Consider the following 17,578-nt stretch of genomic DNA (forward strand, 5'->3'; position numbering starts at 1 on the left):
AACATAGGGAGTCAGTGGGAATCAGGCTGTTATAAAAAACCAGGCCAATTAGGTCATTCAACCCTTCTTAAAAATCACCCATGATGGCAATTTGGTCATCATTTGACTAAATAAAATCAAGAAGAATTACGGTATGGCTACAAAGCTGTATCTAACATCTAAATTAAGTACTTATCTCTTTTCCTCTCTTTACTTCTACTTTAAAAATATGTCTTAGAGGTTCAGAAGCTTCCAGTCAAAGTATACAAAAGAATTATTAGCTATTATTTCTCCCCACAGATTGTGCCTCACATAAGCTTGGAGTTGCACAGTAGAACTCGGTGGCAGAGGGACCCTTGCTTGGGCTTTGTCTGGAGAACTCCAGCTCCCAGCTTATCCTTCCGGATCCTGGTCCTAGTTTAGCCTCATCACTTGGCCACCCTGGGCTACATTTTCTTTACTGGCAAAATGAAATAGAATAAGTAAGACCTACTATTTGATAGCGCGACAGGGTAATCATAGTCAATAATAACAATTGTACATTTTAAAATAACTTAAAGAGTATAATTGGATTGTTTGTAAGTCAAAGGATAAATGCATGAGGGGATGGATGCCCCATTCCCTATGATGTGCTTATCCCACATTCCATGCCTGTATCAAAACATCTCTTGTATCGCATAAATATAAACACCTACTATGTACCCACAAACGTTACAAATTTAAAAAAATTTAAAGAAAATTTAGAAGTGAAGAAGAAACCCAAAGTAAAGAAGATGGATGAAATAATAGAACTCTAAATCATTTTCCACTTCCACATTCTATATTTTCCAAATGATTGCAGGGAAAACAGCTTCTCACTTTCACTGAAGCTCTCCTACTGTCACTTATGCCCACATGGAGGTTGGGTGCATCTAAATGTAAGGGAGGGTGCCAGGAAGGTGAGAAGAAATCTCTAGGTCAATCAAAGCCCAGTCTGTGATTTCCTGTCTGTCTTGAAAATGGGGATTTCCCAAGCTTCAGAACCAGCCTCACTCATTAGGGATAACAATCAGGGTAATTAACAATGGGTGTGCACTGCACAATCAGAAAGACCCAATGGTATTTGGCAATGAAAAGTTTTATACAGGAACTGTTGGCTCCCTTTTGTCTGTGGTGAGGTAAAGATGAAAAATAGAAAAGTCAATTAAAATTATCCTAGAAACTCTTTATTACTTTAAAATAAGAGGAGTGAAAATAACCCCGGACTATGTAATGCTTCTGAGGACATTAACTAATAGCTATTAGTGTTTGCAGTATGTTTACTGAACCCTGTAAAATGAGATGGTCATTTATAGAACTTCCTCTTTCCAGAAAATTCTGTGACTACCTAAGCAGCTTGACTGTCCCTTGTGAGGAAAGGGCGTGTTTTTTGAGTGCACAGGCCCTGCAGTGTCTCCCATGAGGTACTGTGTGGGAGAGAAACTCAGTCTTAGCCAAATCACTGTCCCACAGTGAAGTAAGTACCTTATATGACCTAGAAGAGGATAAATCAAGTAACCTTAAATTCATGAGAACTGCTTTTGTTTCTAGCAGCAATCAGAGGGTTGAGAAGATGTGGGCTGGATGAGGAGCCAAGGTACTGTATACTAATGCTAGGACTGTCCTCGGCCCCAGGAAATAAGAAGAGGAACTCGGCCAACAACGGGGCAGCCCTGAATGGAGCGCACGGTTTAGCAAAGGAGGCTGATTTAAGGGAGTAGGCCTACACTGTGACTTCCTGGCAGTGCTGACCTTGGAATTGCCCAAGAATCAGAGATAGCCTTAAAATTGTGACAAGGCAATGAGGGAGAAGTACAAGGCCCAGAGGAAAATGGGTTGGTCGATGTTTGGTGGCATAAGGACTCCCACAACATCCATCTGCAGAACCTCAGAGGAGTCAATAGGAACCCTTAGAATCAATCACAGGAATGAGTGTTGCCATTTTCCAGGTCTCTATGATATGCTTGTGGCCAGGCACTTCCCATACATCATCTCACTTAAAATAAGGGTCAGACACTTGACACTCCACTTTTGAAAGGTTGATGACCCATAATTAGAGTGTGCGGGAGGGGTCCCTACTTAAAGTTTGGATACAGAACATGCTTTCATTCACAAGAAAAGAATGAGAATCAGGATTTCAAGTGTGCTAATGCCTTATTAAATTGTCCTAATAATCCATTGTTTATATGCAGAGATGTGATAACTGACTGACAGACTCTCAGGATCATATAATTGTGGGATTGTTTCACTAGCAATGAGAGTAAGTTTGGTCTCTTATAAAATCTGCCAGGTAGGCAGATGGCTGGTGGTCATGGGGCAGCATGGTGCCATGGAACACAGACTCATGGCTTGAGTGTCCCAATTCCCTGCCCCACCGCCTGGCCACTGGGTTGGGGGCAGCATGACTATAACTGATTTGCTTCAGTATCAAGCTCAGAAGTGTGGCCTCATTCTCATGACCAGACATTGTATCACTGGGACTTGAGTTTGGGGACTGTGTAATTTTACTGATGTCACGATGGTTTTATAAGCCACTGTGTAAAAAGTTAAATGCAAGTATTTAAATCTCCACTAAATATGGATTTTTCTGCTCAACTAATAAAAACAGCTTAGTCAACTAATCAAAGGATTAGTTTTAGGAGACCTAAAAATAGAGCACCATTTGCCACTAGCATCTTTGTCCAGTATCCCTGATGATTAATAATCAATTTAAAAGAGATATTTGTGGAGTATTTATTAGAATCCATGCAATGCTATTCACCAGCACACTTTCTCATTTTTTTCTTCAAGACATTTAAATAATAGAAAAAAATACAAAATTAGAAAAAAATATTAAAATATTTCCAGCATACTTACATTTGATATTAAATTCTAACCAAAATTTGACCAGAGCAAAAGAGAATTGTAAAACCACATGACTATTCCAATCATATGAGTGGGCAGGGTAGAAAAAGTCGGGGGGCAAATAGAATAAATGGTAAGAGACAGCATATAATTCATAATGTCCATAAAAATAGTTGTCCTTTAAACCAAAAGTTGTAATAATGCCTAAAATAAGTCATTGTGTAAGGAATTTTAACAGGGCCAAAATCTGCTATGCCTCTTAAATTACTAACAAACATTTGGACTTGTTTTGGAGTGGTTTTTTTTTGAACAAATGGTTTAAAGATTTCATTGAATTTCCTCCTACATAATACTTAACTTTTGACATATGGTCAGCTAAAAATATTTTGGATTTTATTAAATATTGATTGTGGAGAGGTAGGTCATGGAAAGAAGGCATGGGTGGGGGCAGATTCTTTGCCTTTTTCTCCTTAAATCTATGGGCAGGGGCTGGGTGTGTTGGCTCACGCCTGTAATCCCAGCACTTTGGGAGACCAAGGTGGGTGGATCACCTGAGGTCAGGAGTTTGAGACCAGCTGGCCAACATGGTGAGACCCTGTCTCTACTAAAAATACAAAAAAATTAGCCAGGCATGGTGGTGGGTGCCTGTAATCCCAGCTACTCGGGAGGCTGAGGCAGGAGAATCGCTTGAACCCGGGAGGTGGAGGTTGCAGTGAGCTGAGATCACACCAATGCACTCCAGCCTGGGTGAGAAGAGTGAGACTCCATCTCAAAAAAAAAAAAAAAAAAAGAAAGAAAGAAAAGAAAAATCTATGGGCAGGTTCCACTGAGACCCCTGAGAATGCTGACCCATTAAGAGTCCCACCCTCTTGGCTATCCTGGTGCCCCTTTGACTAACGGTGCTTCTCTCTACTTTTCTTTTTAAGGAACTAGAAGAGAGACACCAGTATTTCATGTGCGCTAAATTAGGGTAGGGTTTTGAGAGATAAAGGCAAGGGGAGGAGGAGTGTGCATTTCAGGAAGGAAACAAAGTGAACAATTGTGGGCATGGGGTCAGGAGGAAGGAGCAGCTTACAGAAGAGCAGTCTGGCTGGTGAAAAGACATGAGGTGATAGAAGAAAAGGAAGGGGAAGGAAGGTTAGGGCACATTAGTAAGCTCTCCACCACGATTCAATTATATGACCTCAGCTATTAAACTGTCACTCTGATATCCTCCTCTAATATTTTTTTCACCTCTCACATTTTCAGTGGAATCATACGGACTTGGATATTGTTGTCATGGAAAACCATGGGACTTGAGATAAAGATTCAGGAATCATTCATATGAAGGTGATATATAAAGCAGTGGTTGGTAAATTTACCAAAGGATAATGTGAGGGGAGAGAAGACAAGAAGATCAAGAGCAAAATTTAGGGTCGCATCCATAGTCAGAGGTAGGAAAGAAGAGGAACTGCCAAGGAGATTGAAGCATCACACTGAGAGGAAGGGGGAGAACCAGGATAGGGTCTTCCCAACAGGGTCACCTACCACAAGATACCAAGGAAGATGAAAAATGGGCGGAGGAAATTGGATTTGGCAAGTAAGGTATGACTCCTGATCTTTAAGATAACACAGTAATAAGCATGACTAAGGAAAACCACCCCACAGATCTGGACCACACTGAGAATGATGAGGTAAGATGAACTTCTGCCTGTAATCTCAGCTCCTAAGGAGGCTGAGGCAGGAGGATAGCTTGAGGCCAGGAGTTCGAAACCAGTTTAGGCAACATAGCAAGAGTCCTATCCAAAAAAAAAAAAAAAAAAAAAATAGACGAACCTCCCAGGGCCTCTAGTTCTCAGGTGTAGTGCTCTAGGTAATATGCAAGCTTGAGAAGCCCAGGTGAAATGCTACCAAACTGAAGCTCCTTATAGGAGCCAAACCACCTGTTCACTATCTGGACTGATTTTATACCACTAGAGTTCACCAGACCGAGGAGGAGTTAGACCATGTCTATCTCACAATCCATGTCTTAGCTCTAAGGGAAAAGAAGAGAGCCCACAGTGATGGTGCCTGATTTAGGAAAAGTTTCAAGTGTGTCTTCCTTAGGGTCCCTTTGTCCAAGCTTTTCTTCAGAAGCAGGGAAAACAGAAAAATATTTAGGAACAAATGGAGATGCCAGAGAGGAAGAAGTGGGGATTAAGGAAGAATAAGGGTAGAGGCGGGAAGGCCCTGAATGCCTGGATGACCTTCCCCCCACCAGAGGTGAAGGGGTGGTGCCGTTGTAAGGTACAAAGGTCCCCTGGAGGGAACCAGTGCTTTCCCCCCTAAATTGTTCATACCCAATAATAAACACATACCAGATAGCACACACATGGAATGCTGGGGGCTGTTGGAAGCAGACCCAGGCCATCGGGAATCCCCTGAACCAAGGCATGAAAAACATTCTCTTCCTTTGCACGTGTAACACTCTCCCAGTATAACTGTTTCTCTTAAAGCCATAGGTGTCTGTTTTTGAGTTTGCTCCTTGGAGACAGAAACAGGATTACAATATATGGTGTTTTTTCCTCATTTCCTGCTATAGGCTGTTTTAAGTTTCTTTGACAGCTTTTCTATATATTTCTTCCTTCAAATGGTGAATCTATGTATGGCCATGTTAATGACTGGGACATAGACTTAAAATGGGAATGCTTAGGAAATGGAATGTTCTCTAACCAGTATTGTTTCATCTGCTATTATTGGGGAAAAAGAAATCTCTCTACAGATTTCAAACCCACTTTGCTGGTGCAATGGAATGATCAAATAGACTCTCTCTTTGAAGATTTGGCATCTTGTCCAGCCTCAGAGTCATTATTTAGATTATCATTTGGGTCATCGGTGACCTCAGTGCTGTGGACCCTGGGAGAAGGACTGAGGATTAGAGCCAGAAGACGTGGGTTTCAGGATTGGCTCTACTTAGGAGCTGGGAGATTCTAGGCAAATTGCTTTTAAAAAAAATTCAAAATTCTCTAAATCTGTTTCCTCCTCTGAAGAGTGAGAATAAGACGCAAACCTACCTACTTCTCAGGATTATGTGAAGATTACAAAAATCGTCTGTGAAAGCATTTCCATCAACCTCAAACTCTCCACAGCTGTAAGAGCTGGAGGCACATGAAACCAGGCTGAATCTATACAAATGGGACAGGTGGGTTCTAAAAGTTCATTTATAAAAGAAACCTCCCAAGTGAGTTTAACTTCTTGTTCTTTATCTCTTTGTCCTGTAAGGGGCCACTGGAAAAAAATAAGTCAAAGTTTTCCATTCAAGTTAATTTTCAGATAGTTGTCTGCATCCTCATAGAACAGACAAAGAAATCAAGACTTTACAAGTTGTTTATTTGTTTTAAAGTGACTTTTCCCAAATCTTGCAGCTAGCAAGTGTCAGTGTCGGGATTCGCATCTGAACTTAAGACCTGCAGGGACAGGCTGCTGGAATTTCTGCTTTTCATAAAGACCTGAAGAGCGTGAACAAAAAGACAATGGAGGAACATGAGTCAAGCCCTGTAGCAGGACCTAGACTCTGAGGTGAGGGCCACCCCTGAAGCTCCAGGCTTCAGGGGCAGCACTCAGGAGAGGCACTTCTTCTGATGGGAGAAAACTGAATGGGACATTTGCAGTAATGGGTGCTGGTGGATACTACATGTGGGGCCACACTCGAGCTGCCTTCTGAGTCAACCCCTTTGGCAGCTTGGGCCAAGTCTCTCTGAAGAGGAAGACTGTGATATCTGAATTCGTGAGTTCACAGAGTGCTCACCTGGAGACTTTGTGAGAAACAGACTGGGAAGATCTTTGTAAAAGAATCAGGCCAGGCACGGTGGCTCATGCCTGTAATCTCAGCATTTTGGGACACCGAGGTGGGCGGATCACGTGAGGTCAGGAGTTCGAGACTAGTCTGGCCAACATGGTGAAATCCCATTTCTACTAAAAAATACAAAAATTAGCCAGGCATGGTTGCTCATGCCTGTAATCCCAGCCACTCAGGAGGCTAAGGAAGGAGAACCACTTGAACCCTGGAGACAGAGGTTGCAGTGAGCCGAGATCTTGCCACTGCACTCCAGCCTGGGCGACAGAGCGAGACTCCATCTTAAAAAATAAAAATTAAAAAAAGAATCAATTGCTGGTAGGAGAGGGTTCCTTCTTGCACTCAGCACAGTGGCTGACCAAGACAAGTAATCCAGACCATGTTGGTGACCAGGTGAGCACTGGGGATGCCGGGAGGGGTGACATCACGAGGACAGTCTATGGGAAGACACTGCCTGAGCACGCTGCTCCCCCATTGACATGTGGCCTTCGAGACAATTACTGCACACCACGCCCTTGCAGTTGAAGCAGGAAAGAGTAACACAAGGTATTTTGATTGCACATGGAATATTTTCTCGCTTCTTCATCTCATTCTTTTTCTCAGAGCAATGCCTATGTTTCATTCAAAGGTTTAGAAACCTAAACTTTAGTTTTTCTCATTATTCACCCCTTAGAAATGTGACCATTGTTTCCCTCTTGCTACGACCCCACTGCCCTGAGAGAAGGCCGTGTGATGCGCGGGCACAAGCAGAGGCTTTGCCAGCAGGCAGGAGTGGGTCTGATATCTGGCCCTGACTTTTACCACCCCTTTAATTTCAGAAAGCCATTCAGGGCCTTGCGCGGTGGCTGACACCCGTAATCCCAGCACTTTGGAAGGCCGAGGCGGGTGGATCATTTGAGGTCAGGAGTTTGAGACCAGCCTGACCAACATGGTGAAACCCCGTCTCTACTAAAATACAAAAAATTAGGCGAGTGTGGTGGCACACACTTGTAATCCCAGCTACTCAGGAGGCTGAGGTGGGAGGATCGCTGGAGTCCAGGACACAGAGGTTGCAGTGAGCCAAAATCGGGCCATTGCACTCCAGCCTGGGCAACAGAGGGAGACCATGTCCCCCCAAAAAAAAGCCATTCGGCAATGAGGCCCTCATTGTTAGACAAGAATAATCAATGAGGTGTCATCGAGTTGTTGAAAAGACTACATGCAGTAAGTCTGTCTGGTGCTTCATGAGTACCTACTACATGGTAGCCATTGTTTTAATAAATAGGGAGGTGTTTCTATTAAAAACAGAACTTGGCCAGGGGCAGTGGCTCACACTTGTAATCCCAGAGCTTTGGGAGGCCAAGGTGGGTAGATTGCTTGAGCCCAGGAGTTTGAGACCAGCCTGGACAACATAGTGAGACCCTGTCTCTACAAAAAATTTTAAAAATTAGCTGGGCATGGTGATACATATCTATAGTCCTGGCTACTCAGGAGGTTGAGATGAGAGGAAAACTTGTGGCCAGGAGGTTGAGGCTGCAGTGAGTGGTGATTGCACCACTGCACTCTGGCCTGGGTGACAGAGGAGACTTTGTCTCAAAAACAACAACAACAACGGAAAAACAGGACTTAAGATGAGTCTTCAACCAGTCTCAGGGGACTGCAACTTTTCTGTATAAACAATGCCTAACTGTGTAAGAATTGTCGTATAGAATTAATTGCCCATCCTCTTCCTCTGTCTCCACATCAAAGCATCTGAGATTTCTGCTTCACCCCAAATAAGATTCGTCCTCTGTCAGGTTCTCTCAAAATCTTCTTTCTTCAAATTTGAATTTCACATCATTATTTACTACTCCACCCTTTTCTAACATCTGCTAATTCTTCCTTTCAATTCCCCTACCTTTGCAGGGTAGTTTTTTTTCCCCCAGGGAAATTCACATTCTCCTGTTAATAATTCATAAATGTTGCCAGACACAGATGAATGAAACCATTTCCCATTCATGTCCTGCTTTCCAGGGATGCTGTGAGAATTAGTTAGATGACATCTGCAATTCACAGCCCACTCTAAGAGAAACATGATATATTCACATCACATTTAACAGAACATTCTTTCAATGCAAGGCAAATAACTGCTGCCATACGCCTGCTTCAAATGGGCCCAACCCCTGCCCCTGGGGACCTCTTATAAACCTGTCACCTGTAGCAGCTTAACTCTTCTTTAGGTGTGTACAATTCCACTGAACAGTAGTGAATTTCTGATTAGCAATATTGTCAAATGAGTGGTATTCTTTTCCCCAAATTTGAATCTAACAGGGTGCCCAGACACTTAGTCAAATGTCCCTGTCTCACTATTTCTACTCTACCCACCTCCTCCCTGCATTTCATGACAGGTGGAGATTTCCTTTCCTCTGGACAAAGAGACCGGTTCCATGGTGGACCCTGACGCATCCTTGAACTTTTCCAGCCGCTGCAGTATTTTCTTAGGCCTGATCACCACTTTCTGTTTTTATGGAATTTCAACCTTAGTATCAAACTCATGCCACAAAAATAGAATTTAGCTATAATAAGAAACTAGGGGCCCAGTGGGGTGGCTCACGCCTTTAATCCCAGTACTTTGGGAGGCCGAAGTGGGAGGATCACGAGGTCAGGGATTCAAGACCAGCCTGACCAACATGGTGAAACCCCATCTCTACTAAAAATACAAAAATTAGCCGGGTGTGGTGGTGTGCCTATAATCCCAGCTACTCCGGAGGCTGAGGCAGGAGAATCACTTGACCCCGGGAGGCGGAGGTTGCAGTGAGCCGTGATCGCACCAGACTGGATGACAGAGTAAGACTCTGTCTCAAAAAAAAAAAAAAGAAGAAGAAAGAAAAAAACTAGGTGTCAGTGGCCATTATTCCTACCTGTGAAGACTTAAAACATAAATTTGATATTTGGATGAGACTGGCCTTTACCATAATATTAATAACATTTGTTCATAGAAAATGGCATAGCATTGACCACAGTTTGTAATTAGATAGTATGTGATTTTCTTTCTTTTTTTTTTTTTTTTTTAACTATCTGCCTCTCTTGCATGCTATTGTGCCTATAACTCTGGACTGAGAGGAAACACCTTCTAGAAACAGGCAGTGCCCAGAGAGAGAAGCACAGGTCCACGCAGGCAGCCAAAGCCATCTTCTTGGTTGAAAGATACCCTTTTCTTCCAACTTAAATAAAAGGCATAACTAGTTTAAGCAAGGCTATTGGCAGGAATGCATCACCAGCTCAAAGGGCAGGTTTTGATGCCAGCCCCAGGACTCAGTAGCTGAAAGTTCCACATCCCACACACACAACCAGGCAGAGAGAGGCTTCCCTTCCAGGAAAATGGCATTTCGGTGTCAGTCCCTGCATATTATGTCCGTTAATCTCTTTCCTTCTTTTTTCTGCTCTTTTACCCTCTTTCCTGACATGGCAAGTGGTGCCAATCTTTCTTTTTTCTCTTCTTCTTCTTCTTCTTTTTTTTTTTTTTTTTTTTTGAGACACAGTCTGCAGTGACTGGATCTCGGCTCATTATAGCCTCAACCTCCCCAGGTGCAAGTGATCCTCCCACCTCAGCACCCCCCGCCCCCACACCGAGTAGCTGGGACTATAGGCATGCGCCACCACGCCTGGCTAATTTTCGTATTTTTTGTAGAGATGGGGTTTCCCCATGTTGCCCAGGCTGGTCTCGAACTCCTGAGCTCAAGCGATCTGCCCTCCTCGGCCTCCCAAAGTGCTGGGGTTACAGGCATGAACCACCGGGCTGGCCATCTTTTTTTTCTCTTGTGTCAGTCTTGTTCTTTGATGGAAAAGATGAGAGGGATGGGAGGGGCCTTGAATGACAGCCTCATTTGGTGCATTCTCACAGGTCACAGTTCAGGCAACTCTAGGAAGTGAAACATTCTGAGAACCCTTCCCAAGGAGATATGCTTTATTTTGTTTTCCCCTATAAGCCTCCTTGACTTATTTGCTGTCAGGAAATTTGAACTCTTGATATTATAAATATGAGGAAAAATTTCTGTTTTGTTTTATTTTGTTTGTTTTTATTCTGGGCCCACTACACAATCTCTTAGCAGGTCATTGTGTTTTCATAAGGAAAACCTAAGCCTTTGTCTGGAGATCCTTCTCTCTGTTCCTGTGCAAGAAGGAGGGGCCAGGAGTTTTCTGGCCCCAGCAGGAGGCGTGGCAGGCCGAGCAACAAGTCACTATGGCGGACACATGGCAACTGCAGAGAGGCTGTCAGTGGAGCTATCTGGGCAAGCCCTGAAGGAATTCCAAAAGGGCCCTTTATCTCCAAAACAGTTTAAGGTGTTGATTTTGTTTCCTTCAAAGCGTGACAGTGTGGGCAAGCTTTCCTCAATAAAGCCATCAGAGCAGGCGGGAGGAATCCAATTCTCTTGATGAGATTAGAAATGTGATTCTCAAGACTGTGGGGCAGGAAGAGGGACTTTTTCAAGCTACAAGTTGGCCAGAATCACTGCCCTTGAGGAGAAATGTCACTGATGGGAATATGTTACATACATGATGGTGAGGAGGTAAAAAAGAAGTGTTGGGAACCATTAGAATCTGCAGTGTGTGCATGTGTGTCTGTGTGTGTGTGTGTCTGTGTGTGTGTGTGTGTGTGTGTGTGTTTGGCCCATGAGAAAGATTATTCCCAGCCCTCAGACTTTCCTAAAGTATGAACAACGTTAAGAGATCCAGCTTTTGATTTGGATTTGAGATTTTCGATTTAATGTGACATATTAATGAAAGCAATGTGTGGTATTTCACATCACAGTTTTCTTCAGAGTACTGCAAGATTCAGTCCTAGATAAGTCAGGAGGATACTCAGGGAGCTGAAAGAAAAAGGGACCAAAGATCAAAATGGGGGAGAAACAAAAGGACACTACTCCCAAATAAGTTATTTAAGTTTGTGAGACAAACAATACTATTTGGGGGAAGTATTAAAAGCCCTGCAAAGGCCTACACTCTATGAAGGCAAAATGGCTGCCTTCACTCTGCTGGCCTTCATGGCACTGGAAGAAAGTCCAGCATGAGTGGAAGTTTCTGGAACCCCTCATGGAGCTGGGGGTAGGGGGAGTGTGCTGGGTCCATGGGCACTGGGTCACTGACCACAATTCTGTCTTGGTGCCTAACTGTCAAGCTATTTTATGGCATAGCGGCATTGGATACACATTTGGGTGTAGCTAAGTTGTATTTGTCATGAATATTCATTCAAGTGAATAGAGAAGCATTCCACAGATTGAGCTTTACACTTTAGTGAGGATCGATAATATTGGTTTGATTTTAAAAGAACACATTCTCTTATTTAAATTTTTTCTATGTGGTTTCTAAAAGGTCAAGTGTGTTTTTTATAAAGGTGAGAATATATTCCTAAGCAAAACGAAAAAAAGTTGGAGTATAAATATGAAATCCTTAAAGTCTAAGTATATGGATTATAAGATTCCACAGAAAATTTAAGGTGAAGGGGGGCCACTTTTTATTGGATGCTTGCTATATGCCAGACCAAGTGCTTTACAAATATTGTTGATGAGGCCGGGCGCGGTGGCTCACGCCTGTAATCCCAGCACTTTGGGAGGCCGAGGCGGGTGGATCACGAGGTCCGGAGATCAAGACCACCCTGGCTAACACGGTGGAACCCCATCTCTACTAAAAATACAAAAAATTAGCCCGGCGTAGTGGCAGGCGCCTGTAGTCCCAGCTACTCCGGAGGCTGAGGCAGGAGAATGGCGTGAACCCGGGAGGCGGAGCTTGCAGTGAGCTGAGATTGCGCCACTGCACTCCAGCCTGGGCGACAGAGCAAGACTCCGTCTCAAAAAAAAAAAAAAAAACAAAAAAAAAAAACAAATATTGTTGATGAATGAATGAATGAATGATCCTACATGATATTTACTAATATTTCCATTTTACCAATGAGGAAACTGAGGCTGTTGGAGTTTGTAAGAAGTCACCCCATCTGATAGATGTCAGAAATAGAATTCAAACCCAAATATTTCTGACTCTGATTTATGTAATGTAGGAGAGATTTAGAATAGAGTGCTGGAAAGAATCACATTTAATAAACTCCCCCCACTGTCTTGGGCCAGTTGATGAAGACAGCTTTTATTTTTCTCCTTGGAGTCCCTAACTTCCCCCACTGAGTGCCAATCTCCTCATTCATTTTCTCACGTTACTCATCTCTTTTATCCACTCGATTCTGGTTGAAATTAGTGGAATCTTCATGCTGAAGAGCTTCTAATGACATAGAGAACAGGGAATACTAACCCAATGTTCTGATCTTTTTTAAAAGCCCAGACAGAAAATAATATTGGCCCCAGCGGCCAAAACCCAGACAACTCTAGTTTTGATGGGATAGCTCCCAAAAAGTTCAGATGCTTCCCTGAACTCATCCAAACCTTGGGCGGTCTCCTGCTTTTCCGGAGGGAACATGCTTGGTGAATGATGCACCAAGTTGAAACACATGGAGAATGCCCTCCGTGGGGACTCTTGGGTCTTGTGTGAGGTTAAGTCCCAATTGCACATCAAGCTGCCGTGGTATTTCTCTTCTGCAAGCAGACTTTGTCCCGTTGAAAATGGAATCTCAACCACACAAAAAGCACTGGAAGTTACATTAGTGAAGTCATCAACCATGTATGCACGGTCTTCGTTTTATGCATCTACCTTGCATCAGATGCTAGCCTACACACATCACCTGTGTTATTTCATTTACTCTTTGCAACAAAACTGCCAGGTGGTTGTTATCTTTACTTAACAAATGAGGAAACCAAGGCCTGGGTTGATCAAGTAATGTACTCAAAGTCACATGACTTGAAGGTGGCAGTAGGGATTTAAGCCAACTCTGTTCATCTTCAAAAAGTGTGTATCTAATCACGTCACAGCGTCTCCTGACCAGCCCAGAAAGACACCAGCAAATATTAACATCTGGGAGTGAATTTGTACCCTAGCTTTATTTCCAACTGATGACATCTTTTCTTGTTTACTTCTGAAAGCAGGGATAGAAGCAGTGGAGCTGGCAAGCACCCCTGGTTCACATGTAGCAAACATGGGTGACGTGGCCAGGCTGCTGGACAGAGGTTATTGGTTCAGGCCAAGTGATGGGAGTTAATAAGCTCCAAGGAAAAGTAAACCCTCAGCTGACTGGAACCTCTGAGAACCCTATCAGAAAAAAAATTTGACAAGATAGACTAGGATTAAAATTCATGGATGGCTTTAGAACTCAGAAATAAATCAGGAAGAAAAAAAATATATGTGCAAGCCAATTCCATAAATACTAGAACCTCGTAGAATCATTAAAAGTCCCCATAACTTGGGCCTGAGTGAAACTGTGGTCCCTTCACTGTAGTAATTTAAACTCGACTGTTTATTTTGGCTTCTGCCTTCTCAATGACTTGTTCTAATCGAAATGCTTTGATGAGATGCACAAAAGGAATAAAAGTATGATTGAAAAGCCAGAGAGTAATATCTTGGTTTAAAACAACTGTGAACACAAACTTTAATCTTTGGCATTGCCATAAGGGCTATCTTAGACTAACTGGGGCAAATACTTTTAGGATCTTGTTTGGAAAAACATTTTTGGTTTTAGAGTGGGTGTCCATGTATCATAACACAAAACTTACAAAACATAATTTTTTTAAAAAGCCTCTTATTCTGCCTACAATCCATGTGCTTTTGACATCATAAGCTCCATTTCTTGAAGGCTTCTATAAAAATCCATGGCTTATGGAAGGTAAAGGCAACATCATGCTGAGTTCAAGCAATATTTGTGGGACTTGGGTTCCACTTTTTCTATAGAGAGCCAATGTGTTTTTCTCCTGTTTTACATGAAGCACCCATGTGGATCTGCATGTCTTTAGTCATCTTGGTGGGGTGCTTACCTGAATTAGATATTAACTTCTGGAAGTCAATAGGAATAATAAATAATAAATGTTAATATTTTTAAGTCAGATATTCTCAAGAAGAACTAGATTCAAAGCCTCACCAAGCTACTTGACCACCTGTGAGGCCATGGACAAGTTCCTTATATCTCAAATCATTAATTTTCTTACCTACAAATTGGTGGTAGTAATGCATTGGTTTGTACAAAGGATTCAATGAGTTAATATATGTTGTATTAGTTTGCTACTGCTGCCATAACAAAGTACCACAGACTGGGTGGCTTAAAAAACAAAATTCCCTTTTCTCATGGTTCTGGAGGCTGGAATCTGAGGTCAAAGTGTTGGCAGGATTGGTTTCTTCTGAGGCCTCTCTCCTTGGCTTGTAGATAGCCGCCTTCTCCCTGTGTTTTCTTATGGTCTCCTCTCTGTGCGTATGTGTGTCCTAATCTTCTCTTTATATAGGGAAACCAAGCATATTTGGATTCAGACCCACCCATACGACTTCATTTTACCTTAATTACCTCTTTAAAGACCCTATCTCCAAATAAAGTCACATTCTGAGGTACTAGGCATTAGGACTTCAACATATGAATTTTGGGAAGGGACACAACATGTGAATTTTGGGAATTCATCCCATAGCCTATAAGAAATACCTAGAACATGCTATACTTTTAGTAAATGCTGAGTCTCTTCTCTTCTCCACTTCCAAGGTTTGGTGTCAATAAGATATGAAGCATGTACACAGGCTCTTTGAATTTTTCAGGTTCCTTGACAAAGGTACTGAATTGCAGGATAATCCCATTAAAATGGGATGTCCATTGTTGCTCACACAAGGGCCAGCAGTTTAAAAATGGAGGCAAACTCGGCTGGGTGTGGTGGCTCACATCTGTAATCCCAGCACTTTGGGAGGCCAAGGTGGGTGGATCATGAGGTCAGGAGATTGAGACCATCCTGGCTATGGTGAAACCCCATCTCTACTAAAAATACAAAAAATTAGCTGGGCATGGTGGCGGGCGCCTGTAGTACCAGCTACTCGGGAGGCTGAGGCAGGAGAATGGTGTGAACCCGGGAGATGGAGCTTGCAGTGAGCCAAGATGGCGCCACTGCACTCCAGCCTGGGCGACAGAGCGAGACTGCGTCTCAAAAAATAAATAAATAATTGAGGCAAACTCATCTTCACTTTACACCTCAAAAAGTGTAAGTCAAAATATAAAGAGGAAATTTTTAACTCCAGACCTCTCAGATCTCATTGATTTTTCTCTTGTTCAAAGGCAAGCAAAAAAAGTATTGAGCAATACACACAACAATGACGACAACTACAATGACGTGACAAGGGTGATCATAGCAGCTAACATTTACTGAGGACATACACAGTCCTTTTTGCCTTTTAAAGGAAAGTCCTTTAAGTGCATTCTCCCATTTGATCTATCAACAACTCTACAAATGGTAGCTGTGTGTGCTTTAAAATAAGCTGAAGATTTTTTTAGGAAAAAAACACACATTGGGAATTTCTACATGTAAGAAAGGATAAAATCAGTCTTGATTTCATGAGAGGACTCACCAGTCCAGATTATTATTGTCACTCTAAATGTAGTTTTGCTGACATAAATACTATCTGGGTACCCTAGGGGCTGCTGACATCCACATTTGGGATTGTTGCATCTTCCGGAACAGAGATTCCTTGGTAGGTGTCAATTGATCTAGAGAGCTTGGAGGGGGCCTGCTTACAAGTCCTTCTCTACCTAGCACAATGCTCTGCATACCATGAAGATATAATAAGTATTTATAGAGTGAATGCTGCACCTTCCCCTCCAGACTCTGAGTTCCCTTCTCCCTTTAGGGTCATCACAGCCAGCAGCTCCGATGGACTCATAGATTAAACCCCTCCTATGGCCAATCAAAGGACCCCCAAGAACACACTGTTGAAGATGAGAGGGCCCACCACTTTGGCCCTTGGTAATTTACTCTCAAATGCTCGGGGATTTTGAGCAAGAATCTTAGTCACGTGAACATATCTGTAAAACAGTTGTTGGGAAGGCAGAAAGACCAAATGTTGAAATTCTAAAGTTTTTACTTAATGACACTTCTACATACCCTTTCCAGGAGGGACCGATGTGGCAGCTTCCACTGATAATAATGGAAACGCACATTTTGAGATGTTGCAAGTCATGGAGACGCCCAGGCCATGGTGCTGCCTGTTGGATGGTGCTTTGCTTGTTTCTGTCTGAAGAGGCTGGTTGCCTTTTTCTCATTCAGCTCAATGCAAACACCCATCAAGAAGGGTCAAGTGGGCATTGCTTTCAGAGTCTCCTTCAGGCTTGAACAAAGGCTTTGGAGACAGAGAGGCATGCAGGGGTGCACACAGAGAGCTGCCCTCTGGCACTTCACTCTCTGGACATGCTCAGGCCTGTGGGCAGGGCCTTGAGTTTCTGGCCTGCCGTCAACTCCATTGAGCAGCGGCCTTGGCTGGGTCATACACAGCATTTTTTTCTGTCTGAAGGATGACCTGGTTAGCAAAGGACAAATACTAGCACTCCCAAAAAATAATTAAGTCTTTGGACCCTTTTCTGCAAACACAAATCTGTGTGAGGTTTTCTGGAGCAAATGCTGTAGGCTACATTCCAAAGGCCAAGAAGAAAAATACCACGCTGGTCAGTCACCCATGCTGTCTCCATAAATAGCACCATGCATTTCTGAAGCAATAAGCGATGTTAGATAATCCTCTTTATGGTACCAGTGGGACAGTGGCTTTAAGGGCCATGGATATGACAAAGAAAACAAGGGATGGACAGAGGGCGAAATCAGTCAGATCACAGTATGTTGGTCAAGTCACTTAATTACGCTGGAGCTCCATTATTCTCCGTTTTAAAGTTAGGCTGGCTCAGTGTGGTGGCTCACACCTGTAATCCCAGCACTTTGGGAGGCCAAGGCAGGAGGATCTCTTGAGCCCAGGAGTTCGAGACCAGCCTGGACAACAAAGTGAGAACCTGCCTCTACAAAAAATTTATTTTAAATAGCTGAGTGTGGTGGTGTGCACCTGTGGTCCCAGCTATTT

This window comes from Gorilla gorilla, chromosome 17, assembly GCF_029281585.2.
Source record: "Gorilla gorilla gorilla isolate KB3781 chromosome 17, NHGRI_mGorGor1-v2.1_pri, whole genome shotgun sequence".
Taxonomy (NCBI): Eukaryota; Metazoa; Chordata; class Mammalia; order Primates; family Hominidae; genus Gorilla; species Gorilla gorilla.